Raw genomic sequence first — 10,137 nt, 5'->3', positions numbered from 1 at the left:
ATACAGTTGTATAGATGCCCAACATGATCATATGTTATTCCCCATATAAGCCTTGGCCCAAGACTTATATCATCTGGCAACACATTTGTTGGTTCTTAAAAAGTGATGTTTCCCAATGTATCCCACCTCTAAGTCAAGTATCCAAGGGAGCTAATATGTCACTTCATTTTTTTTTTATATGCATCACATTGGGGACAATGTGTAGTTTAAGTGGGGGAGAGAGGCATTTTGCAATTTGCATTCTGTATCTTAGGTAGCTAATTTTTCTTTTTAGCATCTCATTTTAGGTATTTAAACCCTACCTAATTTTTACCGCACCACATATACATCTCCAATATTTTTTTTTGCTCCAATCTTTACAACTATCTCTATTATTTTTAAATAACTCTAATGGGGCATTTCAAAAGTTGATTTGCACTTATAACCATCTCCTAGGAACTATTGCTTGTTTTTCATCTTTTCACACTATAGATGGTTATCTTTGATTATATATTGAACATGACTTGTTTGAGAGTTGCCTATTCAAAAAAAAAATAAATAAATTTTCTCTTATTTTTTGGTAAATATCAATACTTGAAAGAACTTCTCTAAAACTTGTCCAAAATTGTGTGCTTTAAATGAATAAATCAAATTACCTATCATGTGATGAGTAGGATAGAGTGTAAAACGTACTCATTTTCAAAAATAGTTGGAGTAAAAGTGTGAGATAAAGTGTAAAATGCACTCACAATGGAAGCGAAAAAAAGAAGAGAGCATGAATAATAATATTCTCCTCTAGTTAAATGACTACGAGTACCGCTAGTAGCCACTTGAAACTAGTGACCAACTGAGTAACTGGGTGCATTCATCATAAATGTTTCCCCTTGTGTCAAATGGTTGGTGACATTTCAAGCAAGCAAAGGTGCTCAAGCTTTTCTATTTTTAACATGAACTAATTGGATGAATCCTTATATCTAGACAGGTTTGGTGGCTGTTTTATTATGTATTGGCTATTCCCCTCAATGAAATTTGTGTACTAAATTTGTAAAACTCTCTCATATAGTGTTTTGATTTTGTCAAGTGGCTATTTATTGGTGTTTTTCTATGAAACTCAATCCTAAAAATTACTAGTTGATGGTGAAGAAATGAGGATTGATGGAGTGTACTATGTAGTGCTTGAGTGCAAGAACAAGATAAGTGATGGGAAGTTTGATAGTGCATAAAAACAACATCATTTTCACCCACTTTTGGGTTATTAAACTTGATGGTGCATTATCTAACCGAGTAATTTTTTATGTTTTGTTGCAATATGGTATATAAAGACGAAACGAGAAAAAATAGTATGAAAAGATGAAGAGTTTGTGAAAAGAGTCATCAGCCCAAAAACAAGCCTTGGACAAAGCTTGGGTCCTGCCCTAAACAACTTAGCCTTGGGCAATGATAAGAGTCACGCATGGCAGCAGATTTAAATTAAAAAATGTGCTTTTCAAATCTATAAAAAAGATATTATTCAAGCAAAAATATGGGGCTGAAAATCAAGGGTAAAATATTCTGGAAGGCTTGGGATAAGACAAAAGTCAAAGAAAATTATCTTAATCAACAAAATAAGAAAATCCTAGTTTCTTTTCTATAAAAAAGGTGGTTGTCAAAGCAGAATCACCATCTCTCTTCTTCCTAACACTGCATATAGTAGCTTCTCTCTTCTTCTTGATGCCGCATACAATAATTTTTGTAATTTTTTCTTCATCTTTCTTCTTTCTTCTACTCTCTAAGAATTCATTTGTGTTAAAAACACACCATGAGTGGCCAATTTATTTTCTTTTTCCTAGTTGATAGATCTATCAAACTCCAACAATGTATTTGTGAGATCTAATCGAACTAATTTAAGTTTTAGTTCAAAGCTAGTATTTATTTACTTCATGCACCTAAATATATTTTTTGTTTTGAATCCATTTGAACAAGGCTCATCACACAAGAAGAGAAATCGCAAGCAACTAGCCAAAGCCCTCAAATCTATAATTGTTTGAGTGGTTCCGACACCAACCAGCGATTAGTGCCCCACTAAGGAGGTAAGTAGTTTAATTGACCGGTTCACGTGGATGAATTCGACAACTTGAACCCAGGTCCTTCTAGCTCTTAATGTCATTGACAAGTTAAATCCTGTTGATGTTTCTAGGATTGTTTGACAGCAAAGAACCAACTAACAAAACATTTCTCAGTTGGTTTAGGAATAAAGAAGGATTGGTTCTCGGAACGTTTCCGAAAACTATAACTAATTTGCCATATTTTGGGTAAAGTGAACCCTTGCATCTATGATCAATTAAATTATTGGAGTTAGCTATTTCGTCAACTAAAAATTTTTCTTACAATTGTTTTCATTTCTAATTTGTAGCCAAAAATTTATTTAATATTATTATGCTTATTGTATATTTTATATTTTGTGTATTGGATTCTACAAAACCTTTTCCCCTTGTTTGCTTTTTACTCATTGGTCAAAAAAAGAAAATTGGTTTCTAATTCCTGTTGGATTCAATCGTTCTTACCACTATTACAATATTTTTTTATTAGTTAATTAGGACTTTATTTTTGGTTGATTCAACACTTATCAAAAATTTTAATATTACCGCAACAAAATTATTTCTGGTTGATTCAACACTTATCAAAATTTTTAACATTATCGCAACAAAATTATTTCATACTTTTTAAAGTAAATGACTAATAAGTTCTTCTGTACAAAAATTAAATTCAAAAATAAATTTTATTTAAAGTGACTCATTGTGTACTATGGTGGAAGCCATAGAACTAATAAAATCAATGTTCATAAAAAAAATTTATAAATTAAATAAAATATCTAATAAGTATAATAAAATCAAGTCCCAAATAAGCATGGATTCTTTATTTAAGAAATCACATTTTAAATAGTCACAGTTCTTTATTTATTTTAAATAGTTTATGATTCTTTATTTTGAGTTCAAAGATTTCATATGTTATAATATAAAATAAGATTTATGTTTTTCACAGCCTGCACAAAATAATCAACCCAACAAAATTATTCTTTTCTTACATTGTAATTGTTCTTTAATAATTATTTAGTTCTCTTGATTGATGCAAAGAAAAAATAAAGTTGGTTACCTTCTCTATGTATTTTATATTATTATCACTATTGACTTATATTTTTATATTACACTATACTTTGAGTAAGATGTAAAAGGGTATTTCAAAATTTTTATTAACAATTAGATCATGTTTCTAAAGTTAATTACTTGCAAATCTCTATATATTGGTATATAAATATATGATTTAAAGTATGAGATATTACATTAAAATAACTAATAACATTATTATAAAGTACAGTCGACGTTTTTGTTTCACATGGCTTGCTACCTTATGCGTTGTTATAAACTTATATCCTTATCTCAATAAAATTGTATTTTTTAACTTTAAAAAAAATAAATGACGAATAACTTATTTAGCGCATGACTAAAAATTTAAAAGTTAATTTTAAAATAGTTGGCGACAATAGAATTAACCAAATAAATGTTTTTAATTATTATATATATATATTAAGTAAGATATTAAATAAATATAACAAAATCGCGTCTCAAATAGTGGTGGATTCTTCATTTAAGTTAAAAATTTTAAAAATTAAACTACTTCCCAAATATCCATAGACTATTTATTTAAGTTCAAAGATTGTATAAGTTATATTATTAAAATCTACATTTTCCACGACCTATATAAAATACTCAATTGTATGTCATTTATCCTCCTATAACAATTCAATTTTGCTTCAATTTAACTTAGTCTTCATTACTAGTGCAAAGGAGAAGTATAGTGAAATATTGGTTTTCCAAAGCCTACATAACCTTTCAAGTTATATATTATAGATTAAAATCAAGGATATGTACTTAACCTGCATTTCATTCAAAGAAAAAAAAGTTTCTTTCCATTCTTCTTAATCTTCAAGTATTAATGTAAAATCTAGATATTCGATGTTAATATTTTATACAGTTGAAATCTCAAGTCATAAGGTTTAAAGGAGGAAGCTTTGGAGATGATCTGTACCAACAAAATCTTACAGGACCTAAGACCATGTTGCACTCGTTTTCACTCGGTAAGGCTTCCCTTATGCCATTTATACCAATGACCTTTCTCATTGTAGATGTGCTTTTCTTGGATGGTTTTCTTCATTATAAATTGCTAACTATACGGATATCAATTAAAAGTGGTGATCACGCTCGGGCCGTAAATCAAAAAACATGATCATGCAATATGAATTTTACGTATAGTCGACATAAAAAACTTCCACTCTGCATAATCATTAAGTAAGAGTGATGATTACAGGAGATTAGGATTACGCATTCTAAATATAATTGATGCAGGTGCGGGACTTATAGTGCCTAAAGTGACACTTGTAGCAACCAAAGCAGAAAAGAGGTGTATTTTGCATTTTAGATCTCTTGTACACCCTCTGCAAATTTTGTGACTTGCCCTTTCTTGTGGATCGTTTGTGCAGGTAATGAACCTGCCCCGATGGAACTATTATTTTCCACCAATAAGTCTTGATATATTATTGAGGATTACAATAAGCTTGTAGTATTTGATTTTGTACTTCTATACAAATTGGAGATCTTGTATGTATTCTTTCTGCCCATTAAAGTCATGAAACAAATGAAAATTGAATGATTTTTTACTTTTATACAAATATGAGATATTTACGTATTTCTTCTACCTATAAAAGTAATGACAGATACTCAAACAAGTAAATTAAATCATAAAGTTATATAAGTAATTAGTATCTTAATAGCAGTTTATTTTATCAAAAGACTTAATGTTTTGGAATAGAACACATTGAATTGCTAATTGCATCTCTATGCCACCAATCTCACCTACTTCATATTAATTGATAATTCCATCTTTTATATATATATATATATATATATTTATATCAATTTGTACATAATGTGAGGAAAATATTTAGGCTAAAAATTACTTTAAATGCTAAAAATTGAGGTGAAAATAAAGAGACAACATAATGTGAAGACAAAAAAAATGACTGTGAGCTAAGAGGAACAGAGAACAAATTGATTACATAAATAGAAAAGCTTCCAAGGAGGATGAAAATTTCATTTTTAATCTCTAATATACCATGTAGTGGAATAATTTTTTTATATTTTTTGAAAATTTTGTACAAGATCAATAATAAATTAAAGTTTACTCAAAAAACTTAGAAATGTATTAAATTAATTAAATTTACAAAACTAGTAATAAGTTAAGTTAATATTACAAAGTAAAGTTTGTACGAGTATACAATTATTTCAAAGGTTAACAAGGTGCTAAATGTTATGACCATATAAACCTTTTATAACAGCCAGCTATATACTAACGTATACTTGGTTTAATAAAATCTTTTAATAATGTGATTTATTTACTAACATAAAATAAATATATATATTCTCTAATTTAAATAAAGAGAGATAAAAATGGATTAACAATTTAAATGCAATTGTTCTAAAACAGAAAAATAAACCTATACAGTTTCAAAGAAAGGAGTATTCTCAATTAAGGTATTTTAAAGAAAATTATAACTTTCACAAATTACTATTACTTTAAATAAATTAAATAATAATAAGAACTAGAATAAAATATACATTTATATAAGTGAAGTAAAATTAGATTATAGATATGCATATGAATAATTAAACCAAGTATACGATAGAATACAGCTGATTGTTACAAAAAGGTATTTTAGAATTTTTATTAACAATTAGATCATGTTTCTGCTATTAAATTATAACTAATTTTTATATATTGTTATATAAATATATGATTTAAATTAAAATATTGTATTAAAATAACTAATCACATTATTGTCAAGTATGGTAAATTTTTCAAAAGAAACAAATAAATATATCACATTAATTAATAAAAACTACGTAATAAATGAAAAAAAAACAACGAGAATATAGAGATGGAATAAAAAATTTAGTATGTTGATCAAGTATTCATGCATAATAAAAAAAAAAGAATTAATCATCACATTTTTCATGAAACCAAGACTTTTGAACAAACGACTACTTAGAGAGCTTTGTCATCCACCACCTCTATGCCCAGAGCCTCTGCAGATGTTGTTGCCAGCACTATAGGGATTTGTGTACTATACGATAGAAGACGGCATGTGCATTTAGATTCCAAGTGAAAGTGGTGATTAAGCTTGGGCCATTAATTAAAAAACATGATCATGCTTTCTAGAATTTACATATAGTCAACATAAAGTCTGAAAGATAAAACTTTAAATCTTCACAATTATTGAGCCAGAGTGATGACTAGGGGAGATTAGCACTGTGCATTATGCATATAATAAATGCAGGTGTGACATTGACAACCCCTAAAGCGATACTTGTAGCAACGAAAGTAGACATAAGAGGTGCATTCTGCATTTTGGATCTCTTGTACACCCTCTGCGAGTTTTTTGACTTGTCCTTCCTTCATGAGCATCACAGTTTATCATTTAGAAATATATATATACACATTACTCAACATAACATGTAGTGAATTTACACATAAATATATAGATATACAACCAAAATAATGATAAAAATTTATTTCTCATAACGCCAGTTGGGGCACCTTCACCTTTTATTAGCCAAAGCATCATGGTCGAGCTTGTAATCCTTAATAGTTCAAAGGTGAAATTGTCGATCCTTTTTACACCTTGTGTAGGTAATGAACTCGCTTCGATGGAACTGCTACTTTCCACCAATGAGCCTTGATTTGTTATTTAGGTTTACAACAAGCTTGTAGTGTTTCATTTTGTACTTCTATACAAATAGGAGATCTTGTAGGTATTCCTTATGCCCATAAAAGTTGTGAGATAAATAAAAAATTGAATGATTTTTCACTTTTATACAAATAAGAGATCTTGCACATATTTATTCTCTCTATAAAAGTTGTGTGACAAATGATAGATAGTCATTTTATCACAAGATTTAACGTTTTGGAATAGTACACATTGAATTGCTAATTGCATTTCTATGCCACCAATCCCACCAACTTAATGTTAATTGATAATTCCCTCTTATATATTTATATACATCCATTTATATATAATGTGAAGAAAAATTTCAGACTAAAAATTAGTTTTAAGACTAAAAATTAAGTTGAAAATTTATAGACAACATAATGCGAGGAAAAAAAATGTTGATTGTGAGCTAAGAGAAAGAGAGAACAAATTAATTACTTGAGTAGAAAACTTCCAAAGCGGATAAATTTTTTATTTTTAAGCTCTAATAGACCATACGGTAGAATAATTTTTTTTTTATATATAATTATCGTTTAAAATTTCTTACAAGATTACTAATAAGTTAAAACTAACTTAAAAAACTTACAAATTTATCATATTAATTAAACTTATAAGATTAGTAATAAGTTAAGTTGATATTACAAAGTAAAGTTTGTACAAGTATACAATCATTTGGAAGACTCATAAGGTGCTATATGTTGTGACCGTATCAACTTTTAGTTTATAGTTTATAATGTTACAAACCCTAACCTATAATGGTAGAGGCGTCCTAGTTTCAACTACAGATCATCACAACCATCTTCACTTCAAAAAACTTCCTAGATTTATTTAACTAAAATGTCCATTACACGTGTATATAAAAAGGAGCAAAACCTTCTCCACGTGCTTGCACACGTATCTCAAATCATTCGTACTATTATCTAGAGAGTAACAATAGTGTACTTACACGTGTATGTAAAAATTTAACTACTGTATCGGTGTGTGTAACTTACTGTCAATGCTGTCTATTTCCTTTTTCTATTTCTTTATATATTCAGCTCCACTGGTTGTAATTCCTATACTGGTTCATGCTTCACAGTATGTACAAACAAACAGTAATGAGCCTACACATGCCCAGTAATTCAAATTTAAATTTAAAACAGCGTGTTAAAATCAATAAAATTCCTAAGACAAAGTTCTCCCTCCTCTAGGTCTTTCCCACTCCTGCCAGCCCATATCTTTATTCTGTTAGTGTTCTGGGTTTTACCAACCTTCCTCAAAATCTATATGGACAATAGTCCTCTACCCTCTTCTTATCTTATTCTTCTTTTTGCTCGTTTCTACCCTGTCCTCAGTTCCCTCTTCAAATCAACTACAAGATATCCCCATGTTCCATACTATTCCCGGTCCCACTTTTCTCTCTAAATTCATCTTAAACAACATATTTCTTTTCCCACTCTACAGTCTATGGTTTATTTAAATATTGTTCCTTCCTTTCTTTTATGACCCACAATTATCCACTCCCCTCCTACAGTATTTCCATACCCAGTTTGCCTTCAACCTACAGGCACCAACAATAAATAGAGTCATATTTATCATGGAGCAATTCACACTATTTTATTCTTCGCATACCTGCAATTTCTTAACTCTTCCACCTCTATCCCTTTCATCTCATGTGTATAACATTTTATGTTTAGTGCCAAGCACAATATTATTTTTCTAGACGACCATTATTTGACCACACACACACCACATCATAACATTCTACTTGGCGGACGATTTGTCCCAGTCAAAATTTAAACAACAACAGATTATAAATCCAGTGTCACACACCTTTCGACCAACCATTGGCCAACATTTATTTTCAATGAGCAATACCATAAAAATAGGGAGAAGAAACAACAGATGTTGTGACTAGAGGATGATACAATGTTCGACCACTATTTGGCCACTCACACAACCCGGTGTCATATACCTTTCGATCAACCATTGGCCATTCTTTTATTTAATAATTTTCAACAATTTATATCAAGGCAATAGATTAAAACAGTAAGAAAATCAGCAGGTGGTATAGCAAGGAACAATGAAATATCCGACCCATATTAGGCCATACACATACTCACAACTACTTGCACAGCACACACTTCACACAAGCATTGTAAAAAATTTCCAGAATCACATATGACGAATTTCCCTTTTTATGCTCTGTCTAACCATCGTCCAGTCCCATTTTTTCTTAAGGTTTACCAGTACTTCAGTATGGTACCGGGGTTTTTTTTTTAGAAGGTCTATTATCCTAATACCCAATCCTCTCCAAAGATGACCCACTCCTTTTTCTTTCCTTACCTCATCACCCTCTTCGTTGTTTCCCTCATTTCTCATGAATCTTCTTCTTCCACTTCTTTCACTTCTATACAGATCTAATCTTCTCATCAATGTAGGATAGTACTTATATTTCGATTTACCTCCGTTTACCCATCCCCCGTCTACCAAGAACTTCTTTCACCCTACTCCCATTACTCTCTTGCTACATCATTACACAATTATATATATGTATATATCTATATATACACATTTTGGGTGTAACCCCTGATGATGCATGATGTAATTTTCCACCATCCGATTAAGCTACCAAATCATGCATACATTCTCCATAAGAAGATATTTAAAATATGAATCTCAATTTTGATGTTTGAAATTCAGATTCGTCTTACCTTTAGCTTCCATTTGCATTCATTCTAGCAGCTGTTCTCTCAGACTTTCCCCTCTTTGCTGGCTTTCAATGAAGGCTCTCCTCTTAAATCTTCCTTTAATTCCTTATTTATGTTCCCTTCAATTGTACTCTCTGCTCTCACTCTCCTCTCCCTCCTATGTTTCCCTCGTAACCCGTTTCTCCTTTTATGCTGGGTCTAGCTAACATTGTAGCCATTGGAGCAAATCAAGCCATCTCAGTTGTTCCTTATGGTATTTCTCCATTAGCATCGTTCGATGTGCTTGGTTAGCACCACGTGGCTTCATCTGGATCATCCTTCATTTGGTTGTTGTGTTCTGATGCGATCTGTACACCTGTCAACACCTGAATGGTTCTACAGCTCCTCATTTGCTAGTCTGTTTGTTTGTTGGGGATTTCCCATTTTCCTTTGTTTGTTTCTTCTCATGCATTTAGTTTTATTTAGTCGTTTAGCGTTATTATTAATTTAATTAATTATCCTAACAAATTCTCATACCTTCCTTTGTGTGTTTAAATGTGGATAAAAGTTAATTTTCATAATTTTTAGAACTTATATAGGTCATTTTTTATTTATATAAGAATTTATTCATCTCTATATATCTATATTTTCCTTAATTTTCTAGAGTGTTACATAAAATGTTATCAT

The 10,137-nt window shown here is 30.3% G+C and overlaps 1 long non-coding RNA gene across 1 annotated transcript; it reads right to left on the bottom strand.

Moving 5' to 3' along the window:
• Nucleotides 1-5,945: 5,945 nt before the first annotated feature.
• LOC148240250 (uncharacterized) lies at nucleotides 5,946-9,914 on the bottom strand. The gene is made up of 2 exons (XR_015816471.1): nucleotides 9,475-9,914; nucleotides 5,946-6,465 (listed from the first exon to the last, which is right to left on the bottom strand). It is a non-coding gene; the product is annotated as an uncharacterized LOC148240250 (long non-coding RNA).
• Nucleotides 9,915-10,137: the final 223 nt, after the last annotated feature.

The sequence above is a fragment of the Carica papaya genome, chromosome 9 (genome assembly GCF_054855325.1).
Source record: "Carica papaya isolate Zhongbai chromosome 9, ASM5485532v1, whole genome shotgun sequence".
NCBI classification, from domain to species: domain Eukaryota; kingdom Viridiplantae; phylum Streptophyta; class Magnoliopsida; order Brassicales; family Caricaceae; genus Carica; species Carica papaya.
This window is presented reverse-complemented; position numbering and strand designations above follow the sequence as displayed.